Below are 11,553 nucleotides of genomic sequence, written 5' to 3' on the forward strand. Positions count from 1 at the left end.
TTTTGCAATGTCGAATTCTTTGATTTCGCTGATGGTAAGGTTAGGTTGGCTTAGGTTTGTAGAGGTTAGCACGTTTTGTGAAAATGTTACAATCTCGAATTCTTTGATTTCGGTGATGGTTATCTTAGGTTGGGTTGGGTTTGGTGAGGTTAGCACGTTTTGTGTATTTATTTGCAATCTCGAATTCTTTGATTTCGGTGTTGGTTAGGTTAGGTTGGGTTAGGTTTGGTTTGGTTAGCGAGTTTTGTGAAAAATCTTACAATCTCGAATTCTTTGATTTCGGTGATGGTTAGGTTAGGTTGCGTAAGGTTTGGTTAGGTGAGCACGTATTTTGTATATTTTTGCAATCTCGAATTTGTTGATTTTTGTGTTGGTTAGGTTAGGTTTGTTTAGGTTTGGTGAGGTTAGCACGGTTTGTGTATATTTTTGCAATGTCGAATTCTTTGATTTCGCTGATGGTTAGGTTAGGTTGGGTTAGGTTTGGTGAGGTAAGCACGTTTTGTGTATATTTTTGCAATGTCGAATTCTTTGATTTCGGTGATGGTTAGGTTAGGTTGTGTTAGGTTTGGTGAGGATAGCACTTTTTGTGTAAATATTTGCAATCTCGAATTTGTTGATTCCGGTGTTGGGCAGGTTAGGTTTGGTTACGTTTGATGAGGCTAGCACGTTTTGTGTATATTTTTGCAATCTCGAATTTGTTGATTTTTGTGTTGGTTAGGTTAGGTTTGTTTAGGTTTGGTGAGGTTAGCACGGTTTGTGTATATTTTTGCAATGTCGAATTCTTTGATTTCGCTGATGGTTAGGTTAGGGTTGGTTAGCTTTGGTGAGGTTAGCGAGTTTTACGTAAATCCTTTAATCTGGAATTCTTTGATTCCGGTGTTGGGCAGGTTAGTTTGGGTTAGGTTTGGTGATGTAAGCACGTTTTGTGTATATTTTTGCAATGTCGAATTCTTTGATTTCGGTGATGGTTAGGTTAAGTTGGGTTAGGTATGGTGAGGAAACCACGTTTTTGGGTTAGGTTTAGTGAGGTTAGCGAGTTTTGTGTAAATCTTATAATCTCAAATTCTTTGATTTTGGTTATGGTTAGGATTGGTTGGGTTAGGTTTGGTGAGGTTAGCGAATTTTTTGAAAATCTTACAATCTCGAATTTGTTGATTTTGGTGTTGGTTAGGTTATGTTTGTTTAGGTTTGGTGAGGTTAGCACGGTTTGTGTATATTTTTGCAATGTCGAATTCTTTGATTTCGGTGATGGTTAGGTTAGGTTGGGTTAGGTTTCGTGAGGTTAGCACGTTTTGTGTATATTTTTGCAATGTCGAATTCTTTGATTTCGCTGATGGTAAGGTTAGGTTGGCTTAGGTTTGTAGAGGTTAGCACGTTTTGTGAAAATGTTACAATCTCGAATTCTTTGATTTCGGTGATGGTTATCTTAGGTTGGGTTGGGTTTGGTGAGGTTAGCACGTTTTGTGTATTTATTTGCTATCTCGAATTCTTTGATTACGGTGATGGTTAGGTTAGGTTGTGTAAGGTTTGGTGAGGTTAGCACGTTTTGTGTATATTTTTGCAATGTCGAATTCTTTGATTTCGCTGATGGTTAGGTTAGGGTTGGTTAGCTTTGGTGAGGTTAGCGAGTTTTACGTAAATCCTTTAATCTGGAATTCTTTGATTCCGGTGTTGGGCAGGTTAGTTTGGGTTAGGTTTGGTGATGTAAGCACGTTTTGTGTATATTTTTGCAATGTCGAATTCTTTGATTTCGGTGATGGTTAGGTTAAGTTGGGTTAGGTATGGTGAGGAAACCACGTTTTTGGGTTAGGTTTAGTGAGGTTAGCGAGTTTTGTGTAAATCTTATAATCTCAAATTCTTTGATTTTGGTTATGGTTAGGATTGGTTGGGTTAGGTTTGGTGAGGTTATCACGGTTTGTGTATATTTTTGCAATGTCGAATTCTTTGATTTCGCTGATGGTCAGGTTAGGTTGGGTTAGGTTTGGTGAGGGTAGCAAGCGACAAATCACAGACAATCCTAAAAAAATGTAAGCTTCGCGTAGGATGGGTAAACTGCCGCGTACGACAGCACATTAAAGTAAGTGCCAGGAGACACTTGGCAGCCACCTGCAAGTGCCAGGAGACACTTGGGAAGTGAGAGGTCCCAACTGTGTCGCCGATGTGGTAAAGGAGGCCACATAGCGGTCAAATGCGAGAACAGTCTGTGCTGCATTGTCTGCAAAGACCGCGGCACGGACACACGGCACATGGCAGGGACACCCAAGTGTCCTGCATACAAAGCCGAACTTGAGAGGCAGAGGAAGGGGAGGACACAAACATAATGGCTGCAAATGGAATAATAAGAGTCCTCCAGGTAAACCTTAACCATTGAAGGGCTGCGCAGGACCTTCTCCTGCAGACCATCTATGAGAAAAAAATTTACATCACAATAATAAGCGATCAACATCGCCCATTAAATGGAGATTGGTTCGCCGACACAACCCAGCGCTCGGCGATCTACATCTCACGTGGAAGCGGGTTAATCACAGAGGCAGGAACACCACAGGCAAGTGCAGTCTGGGTTCGGGTGCGGAGCGTGCGGTTCTACAGCTGTTACTGTTCGCCGAACGCCTCGGACTCGGACTTCGTACTGTTTTTGCACGAATTGGATGCGAGCGTCAGCAGGAGCACAGGACGAGTGGTCGTTGCCGGTGACTTCAATGCAAAGTCTTTAGAGTGGGAATCGCCTATCACCGATGAGCGCTGTCGTCTACTAGCTGACACAATGGCCTGACTAAACCTTCATGTCCTGAACACCGGAAGTGCAAATACCTTCGTCAAAGGAAGCACTGGCTCCATAGTCGAAGTCGCTTTCGCGGACGAGGACACCATTGGCCGCATTACCAACTGGGAGGTGCTCAGCGACAAAACACTAAGCGACCACCAATACATCTCATACGAGCTAAGAGACACAAGAACATCCGATTCGACCCCGCGAAAGAACGAACTGACAAGGTGGGCCGTCGGCAAGCTAGACACTAAAACGTGCGAAGAGACGCTCAAGTTCGATTGTGGCCTTATTCAAGACACCACAACTGGAACAGAACTTTGCAAGGAGACAACGGCAGCGATCACTCGGGCTTGCGAGGCCTCGATGCCGAAGAAGGGTGGAGTGGGACGGAAACCACAATATTGGTGGAACGATGAAATTGCAGAGCTGCGAAGAACCTGCACAAGAAAACGAAGAGAGCACTGTCGGACTGGACGAAGACACAGATCAGGCCACGAAGACGACCAAACGGCTATCGAAACTGCAAGCGAAGCCCACAAAGAAGCAAGAAGAGCCGTCACCTACGCAATCAGGACGAGTAAAAAGATGATGTGGGAACAACTCATAGCGACGGTGGACCTGGACCCATGGGGCCAAGCGTATCGTATGGTACGTGGTAAACTGTCCGGCCACCGCCAAATTCCCTTCTTAAGTAGAGATGGAAATTTGGAAACGATAGTTTCACACCTTTTCCCTACACACAACGAGACGACACCACAAGCGTGGAACATAGAGCCCGAAGACATCCCAGAGTTTACACTGGGTGAACTATACTCGGCAACAAAACGGCTGTCAACTGACAAATCACCTGGACCTGACGGAATACCGAACGAAATTCTCCGCATATCTGCTAAAGTCTGCCCGGAAACATTGCTGCGGACATTCAACAGTTGCCTCAAGAGCGGAGAATTCCCAAAAATATGGAAAAGGCAGAGACTCGTGCTTATACCCAAGTGCAACATACCACCAGAGGAGCCGTCGTCATACAGGCCACTGTGTATGTTGGACGGATTGGGCAAACTTCTCGAGCGCCTCATATTACTGAGAGTAGCGAACGAAGACGGAAGGCGGGTTATGTTCGCAGCAATACGTGTTCAGACCCGAAGGGTCCACGATAGACGCAATAGCCGAGGTCATAAAGACAATAAAAGACGCGCAGAGTGGAACATTAATAACGAATAGTCACTGTATAATGGTGACACTGGACGTTAAAAATGCATTCAATTCTGCCAGGTGGGATAAAATAATGTCGGCCCTATCGGAGCTCGGTGGAATACCGGACTACCTTGTAAGAATAATAGGAAGTTACCTGTCGGAGAGGGTTCTGATCACAAGACTGGCAGAACGCAAGATCTCCTCTGGTGTTCCACAGGGCTCTGTCATGGGACCAATATTGTGGAACATAATGTACGACTCACTTCTTTAGTTAAGACTTCCAGGAGGTGCAAAGCTGGTGGGTTTTGCAGACGACGTAGCTGTTATTATTGTGGCCAGAACAATAACGGACCGCGAGAACACCACAAACGACACTCGACCTGGTGAACGACTGGATGACGGAAGCCGGACTACAGCTTGCACCACAAAAAACCGAGGCGGTTTTGTTCACCAAAAAAAGAAAAATTGAACCCCTGAAAATCACCATTTCGGGATAAGACGTGAGACTAAAAAGGTATTTGACTTAGGTTGGGTTAGGTTGGGTTAGGTTGGGTTAGCACGTAAGGTGTATATCTTGCATTGTTGAATACTTTGCACCGGTGATGGTTAGGTTAGGTTGGGTTAGGTTAGGTTAGCACGTAAGGTGTTTGTTTATCTCGCATTGTTCAATACTTTGCTACGTTGACGGTAGGGTTAGGTTGGGTTAGCACGTAAGGTTTTGTATATCTCGCATTGTTGAATACTTTGCTCCGGTGACGGTTGGGTTAGGTTGGGTTAGCACGTAAGGTGTATATCTTGCATTGGTGAATACTTTGCACCGGTGAGGGTTAGGTTAGGTTGGGTTAGGTTAGATTAGAACGTATGGTGTATTGTTAAATACTTTGCACCGGTGATGGTTAGGTTAGGTTGGGTTAGCACGTAAGGTGTTTCTATATCTTGCATTCAGTGGCGGATTAAGCGCTTCGGAGGCCCCTGGCGCAACGTAATTTAGATGCCCCCCCACTAATCATAAACTGACTTTTTTTTTCAAATGTGAAATGTAGGTATGTATGTACATATGTACATAAAAAAACGTGTGTTATTTTGTTTTTTGTTTATTAAATAATATGAATCTATTTACAAACTTACACAAAAAAAATTACATATATTACACAATTATATAAACAAACATCTATTGACAAACGTATGCAAACAATCAAGAAAATAAGGAAAACATTTTAAATTGGTACTTTTCGAGCTTTTGTTGCCGCAAATTTAAAATTTTATCAGACTCTAATAAATGCACCACATCACTTTCAATAATAATAATAATAATAATAATAATAATAGCTTTTATTCCAGACGATGAGGAGAATAGTGCAATCCCCAATGCCCATATAAATAATATATAGATAATAAAAAAAAAAGTATTGAAAAATAGTAAACAAAAAAAATGAATAAATATATAAATATTACTGATAATAAATAATAATAATAATAAATAATAATAATAATTATAATTATAATAATAAATAAATAATAATACTATTAAGTCTAATAATAATAATTTAATGTCTATTCAAGGCGGTCGGTGTAGCAGTTCCATCCATCGAACATACATACAATGAAGAATGCAAATCAGAAGATGCAGCAGCAAGAAGACAATTAGGCGATAAAAATATACGAAGACGTAGAGAGGCCGCTCTCATCCTGAGAATGGCTTCAAAGTGAGGCACATGCCCTTGTACAAACATTTGCGACGCGCTACAGCTCCTAGGTAACCCGAAAAGAGCACGGTAACAGTTTTTGTATTGTACTTTTATCTTCTTCATCGTCTCCCGCTTGTATCTGGTCCATAATTCACCAGTATAGAGGCTAGTACAATAGGACATTAATAATTGTCTCTTAACCTCTACACTGGAGTGGAAAAATCGTCTAGCCAGCATATTTGCCCTTACACAAATGGCTCTTTTTTGTCTTTCGATGTCACGGTCATCAGATAGATCCTCCGTCAGCAAGTGTCCCAGATACTTGACTTCCCTAACAGTTTCAAGATTACGCCCATCTAAAATAATATTGGGGACGAAATGAGGACCTCGACCGTATCGGAAAATCAATACCATGGATTTACTCGTATTATACCGCATATTATGTTCTGCAGCATAACTCGAGCAAACTTCCAGGAGGCGATTCAGAGCTAACGGAGAAGGCGCCAAGATCACCATGTCATCCGCATAGCTGATGTGGTTACTGCATATTCTTCCTATGTAGCAACCAACTCCAGTCTGTCGAAGGCGATGTGAAAGTTCATCCATGTAAAGGTTGAATAAGCCAGGAGACATTGACCCACCCTGTCTAACCCCGCACTTCAAAGAAGCGGGATCAGAGTATGAATTCCTCCAGCGTACATGGCTGAACTGATTCCGGTGCCAGGATGCTAAAAACCTCACGATTTGACTTGGAGCTCCCCTTTTTAACAGTTTGGACCAAAGTAGATCATGATTCACTCGATCGAAGGCCTTGGATAAGTATAGAAAACAGGCGTATACGGAAGTTTTTCGCGATGTATAGAAATTCACTACCTGTTTTAAAGTGTAGATTGCCATATCCGTCGACGAGTGCTTTTTGAATCCAAACTGTTCATCAGCTGACAAAAGGTAGCCACTTAATCTGCAACTCAATATCTTCTCTAGAATTTTAGATAAAATGGTGGCTAGAGCAATAGGACGATAGCTGTCAATGACTGAAGCGTCAAGCTTTGATGACTTGAGGACAGGAACAATAGTCGTCCTTGAAAACTCTTCAGGTACATGTTCATGCAAAATCATCACATTGAAAAGCCTTGCTAATATGATGAAGAAATTCATACCACTATGCAGAACATGATCCGTACTGATGCTGTCCCAACCAATTGCTTTCCCTCCAGACATTGACCGTAACGCAGTTTCAACTTCATCGCCAGTTATGATGAAAAACGAATCTTCTGAGTTAGACATAACCACATCAGCCATGCCCATCAAATCCGAAACAGACTCTTTGAAATCCTTGCTAAACATATTGGCAATACTCCGATGGTTGTAGATTCCATTAATATGTACCGGGATACTACTATTTACTGCTAGAATAGCATTTGTAGCATTCCAAAATTGCTTGAAGTCTTTATTTCTATGATATAGAGCTATCTTGTCCATAACACTTTGATTAGCATTGCGTTGACATACCTTCAGTGCAATTTTAAAAACATGCCTAGCATGACGACGTCGGTCGGCAATTTCTCCTGTAGAAGGGCGGCCCGCTGCAACCCATTCTATGAATGAGTTCCTTGAATCTAGGTAGCGGCACGCTACCTGATCGTTCCAACCAGGAACCACCTTAAACCTCTTATCATTATTCTGATGCGTTGCTGAAAAAAACGATATTCGAAGCAGCATTTCTCAACACATCTACAATCGAATGATAGAGGTAATTAATGGAAGTCCTATGCTCAGTATCCCTGGTGCCCTGGTGCCTCTTAAGTTGGTACTTCGTCTAATGTTTTTTTTTCGTTTTTACTAATTTGAAATTATCGTTGTTATCATTTTCAGCTAGTGGAGCGCCAGCACTGGTTGACACTCCCTGATTGTTTGCATCGTTCGATGTAACATTTTTCGAAGCGCCGCCACTGGTTGACGCTCCCTGTTTGTTTGCATTATTCGATGTAACATTATTCGATGCGTTCGGCACAGGAGGTATTTTCGATTGGCTATTATTTTTGTTGGTTTTATTAGTCTGCTTACGTACGGCATCCGCAAAGGTTCCGATTTTTTTTTAATATCTCTTCCACCAAGTTAGACGCATTCAAATCGCGATTTGAAACATCGGAAGTGATCTTGTTCATATCTTCGCGCAACTCAGCTATTGCATCCTTGATGAGAGAAATATCATTCGCCCCACCCTGAGACTTCAGAACTCTCACCTCTTCCTTCAAATCTTGAATGGCACTCAGAAGTGAAGTAACATCAATTGAATCGAAAGAAACAGGAGGCAAACGTCGCAGGTTGACAGCGCCAAAATGTGGTAGTACAGACACATCTGTTTCTTTAAACATTTTAATAATGTCTTGAATACATCTTAACTTTTTTAGATCACCTTGTCGTCGTGTATCTCGCACATCAGGCAGAAGTGAAATGAGCACGTTTCTCGCCACCATCATTTCATCCTCGGTAAAGAAGTCACAAATTTGCACAAGTGATACCTCATCTAGGGTGTCGATCTTATTGCGTATGAACGCCAGAACTTCGTTTATCACCACTCTACAGGCACAAATCGTGGCCATATCGGTAGAAAGGGATGAAAGGTAGGTAAACACGTCCGTCTGCGTATACCACGCAACGCGCACAACAATAAACATCATCGATAAATTATTTAAATTGTTTTGATGTACCGAATGCCTTTAACTTTTTTTAACTCGTTTCAAAACTGAAAACGAACGTTCGCCATTTGCATTGCTTATAGGATGCGTTACAAATATTCTTAAAATTGTTTCAACATTTGGAAACGTTGAAACAATTAATAATTTGTTTTTAAACCTAAATAATTTATAATTATCGACAGGATTCGTAATATTTTCGCTTTTGATATGTGTCAATATCAATGTTATCTTTTGAAAATATTTTTTCAACAAATTTAACCTATTTCAAAATTAATGAAAATCCATAAGTAAACTATCATAAACTGATCTCCTTCTTGATACTTCTGAAATGAATCCATCGCTGATAATTTTATGAATATTTATTATAAAGTTTTCTTTTTGACTAAAATTAACTTCATCGCATATCTCTCCAAATTGCAATTTTTTTTTTTTACGTCTAGTGTCCTTTTATTTATGATTTTCAGTAAGAATGTAAGCATCTTTTTCAATTTCACTGAATTCATTTCTCGTATTTTTAATAAATTCTGAAAGGGATTTTATCAATCTTGTTCTCAACAACAAATGGTGCTGCATATTTTGTAATGATTTATTTGTAGCATTGATGCGCTGTAACAATTTATCTCACAAAGTAGTTAGTAATGCAGTCTCATACTAATCAAAATAAACTGCCAATTTTTTGCCTCCAGTTTTCTCATAGGTTTTTAAAATACGGACGTACTAATTTTAATAAGAGCTTCTTTAATATTTTGATTTTAATGCAAAAACAGCCTCTGCTCTAGACGCCTATCGCGTACTATTTATTCTTTAAAAATATTCCACCGTCGAGTAGATCATGAAAAAAAAAACATACAAATTTGGAAGAAAATCAAAATAATATAACGCACCTGAATATTATTATTTGCTTTTACACAATTAAAATTTGATTCAGAGATATTTCTATAATACATATGTTCGGTTTCTCTCTGTATACTCTACTTTGATTACTTTATCTATGTACGTCAGCGGTTTCCAAACTTTATGCTACTAGGCCTCCCCAAAAAATAATTTTATTTTATTTTATTTAAATAATAAACCTTTATTTAAAAAAAAATACTGAACACTACAATAGACAGAATAATAAAAAGGTTTTGCTATAACATAAATTTATACGAACACGTATATTTATTTTTATATTAAATTACTAATTAAACTACATCTAACACATCAAAATTTAATGCGAAGGATGTTGTTGTTTACTGGCGCAAAGTTTATCAAATCTTGGGGGAAATATGGAGAGTGCCACTCGTAACTCCTTTTCGAATATTAACCTGGCTCGATATTTGGTTTTCATTTCAGCTATGTACATAGTGCCGAAAACCCCGTTTCGCATAAATAAGACGTTACACACGGTAGAAGCACTTGCATTGCTTTGCAATACAAAGATTCATACTCTCCACTAAGATTCATCCAAAATTTTATTATAATAATAATAATAATAATAATAATAGCTTTTATTCCAGACGATGAGGAGAATAGTTCAATCCCCAACGCCCATATAAATAATATATAGATAATAAAAAAAAAGTATTGAAAAATAGTAAACAAAAAAATGAATAAATATATAAATATTACTGATAATAAATAATAATAATAATAAATAATAATAATAATTATAATTATAATAATAAATAAATAATAATACTATTAAGTCTAATAATAATAATTTAATGTCTATTCAAGGCGGTCGGTGTAGCAGTTCCATCCATCGAACATACATACAATGAAGAATGCAAATCAGAAGATGCAGCAGCAAGAAGACAATTAGGCGATAAAAATATACGAAGACGTAGAGAGGCCGCTCTTATCCTGAGAATGGCTTCAAAGTGAGGCACATGCCCTTTTACAAACATTTGCGACGCGCTACAGCTCCTAGGTAACCCGAAAAGAGCACGGTAACAGTTGTTGTATTGTACCTTTATCTTCCTCATCGTCTCCCGCTTGTATCTGGTCCATAATTCACTAGTATAGAGGCTAGTACAAAAGGACATAAATAATTGTCTCTTAACCTCTACACTGGAGTGGAAAAATCGTCTAGCCAGCATATTTGCCCTTACACAAATGGCTCTTCTTTGTCTTTCGATGTCACGGTCATCAGATAGATCCTCCGTCAGCAAGTGTCCCAGATACTTGACTTCCCTAACAGTTTCAAGATTACGCCCATCTAAAATAATATTGGGGACGAAATGAGGACCTCGACCGTATCGGAAAATCAATACCATGGATTTACTCGTATTATACCGCATATTATGTTCTGCAGCATAACTCGAGCAAACTTCCAGGAGGCGATTCAGAGCTGACGGAGAAGGCGCCAAGATCACCATGTCATCCGCATAGCTGATGTGGTTACTGCATATTCCTCCTATGTGGCAACCAACTCCAGTCTGTCGAAGGCGATGTGAAAGTTCATCCATGTAAAGGTTGAATAAGCCAGGAGACATTGACCCACCCTGTCTAACCCCGCACTTCAAAGAAGCGGGATCAGAGTATGAATTCCCCCAGCGTACATGGCTGAACTGATTCCGGTGCCAGGATGCTAAAAACCTCACGATTTGACTTGGAGCTCCCCTTTTTAACAGTTTGGACCAAAGTAGATCATGATCCACTCGATCGAAGGCCTTGGATAAGTCTAGAAAACAGGCGTATACGGAAGTTTTTCGCGATGTATAAAAATCCACTACCTGTTTTAAAGTGTAGATGGCCATGTCCGTCGACGAGTGCTTCTTGAATCCAAACTGCTCATCAGCTGACAAAAGGTAGCCACTTAATCTGCAACTCAATATCTTCTCTAGAATTTTAGATAAAATGGTGGCTAGAGCAATAGGACGATAGCTGTCAATGACTGAAGCATCAAGCTTTGATGACTTGAGGACAGGAACAATAGTCGTCCTTGAAAACTCTTCAGGTACATGTTCATGCAAAATCATCACATTGAAAAGCCTTGCTAATATGATGAAGAAATTCTTACCACTATGCAGAACATGATCCGTACTAATGCTATCCCAACCAGTTGCTTTCCCTCCAGACATTGACCTTAACGCAGTTTCAACTTCGTCGCCAGTTATGACGAAAAACGAATCTTCTGAGATAGACATAACCACATCAGCCCTGCCCATCAAATCCGAAACAGACTCTTTGAAATGCTTGCTAAACATATTGGCAA

This window comes from Arctopsyche grandis, chromosome 6, assembly GCF_051622035.1.
Source record: "Arctopsyche grandis isolate Sample6627 chromosome 6, ASM5162203v2, whole genome shotgun sequence".
Classification (NCBI taxonomy): Eukaryota; Metazoa; Arthropoda; class Insecta; order Trichoptera; family Hydropsychidae; genus Arctopsyche; species Arctopsyche grandis.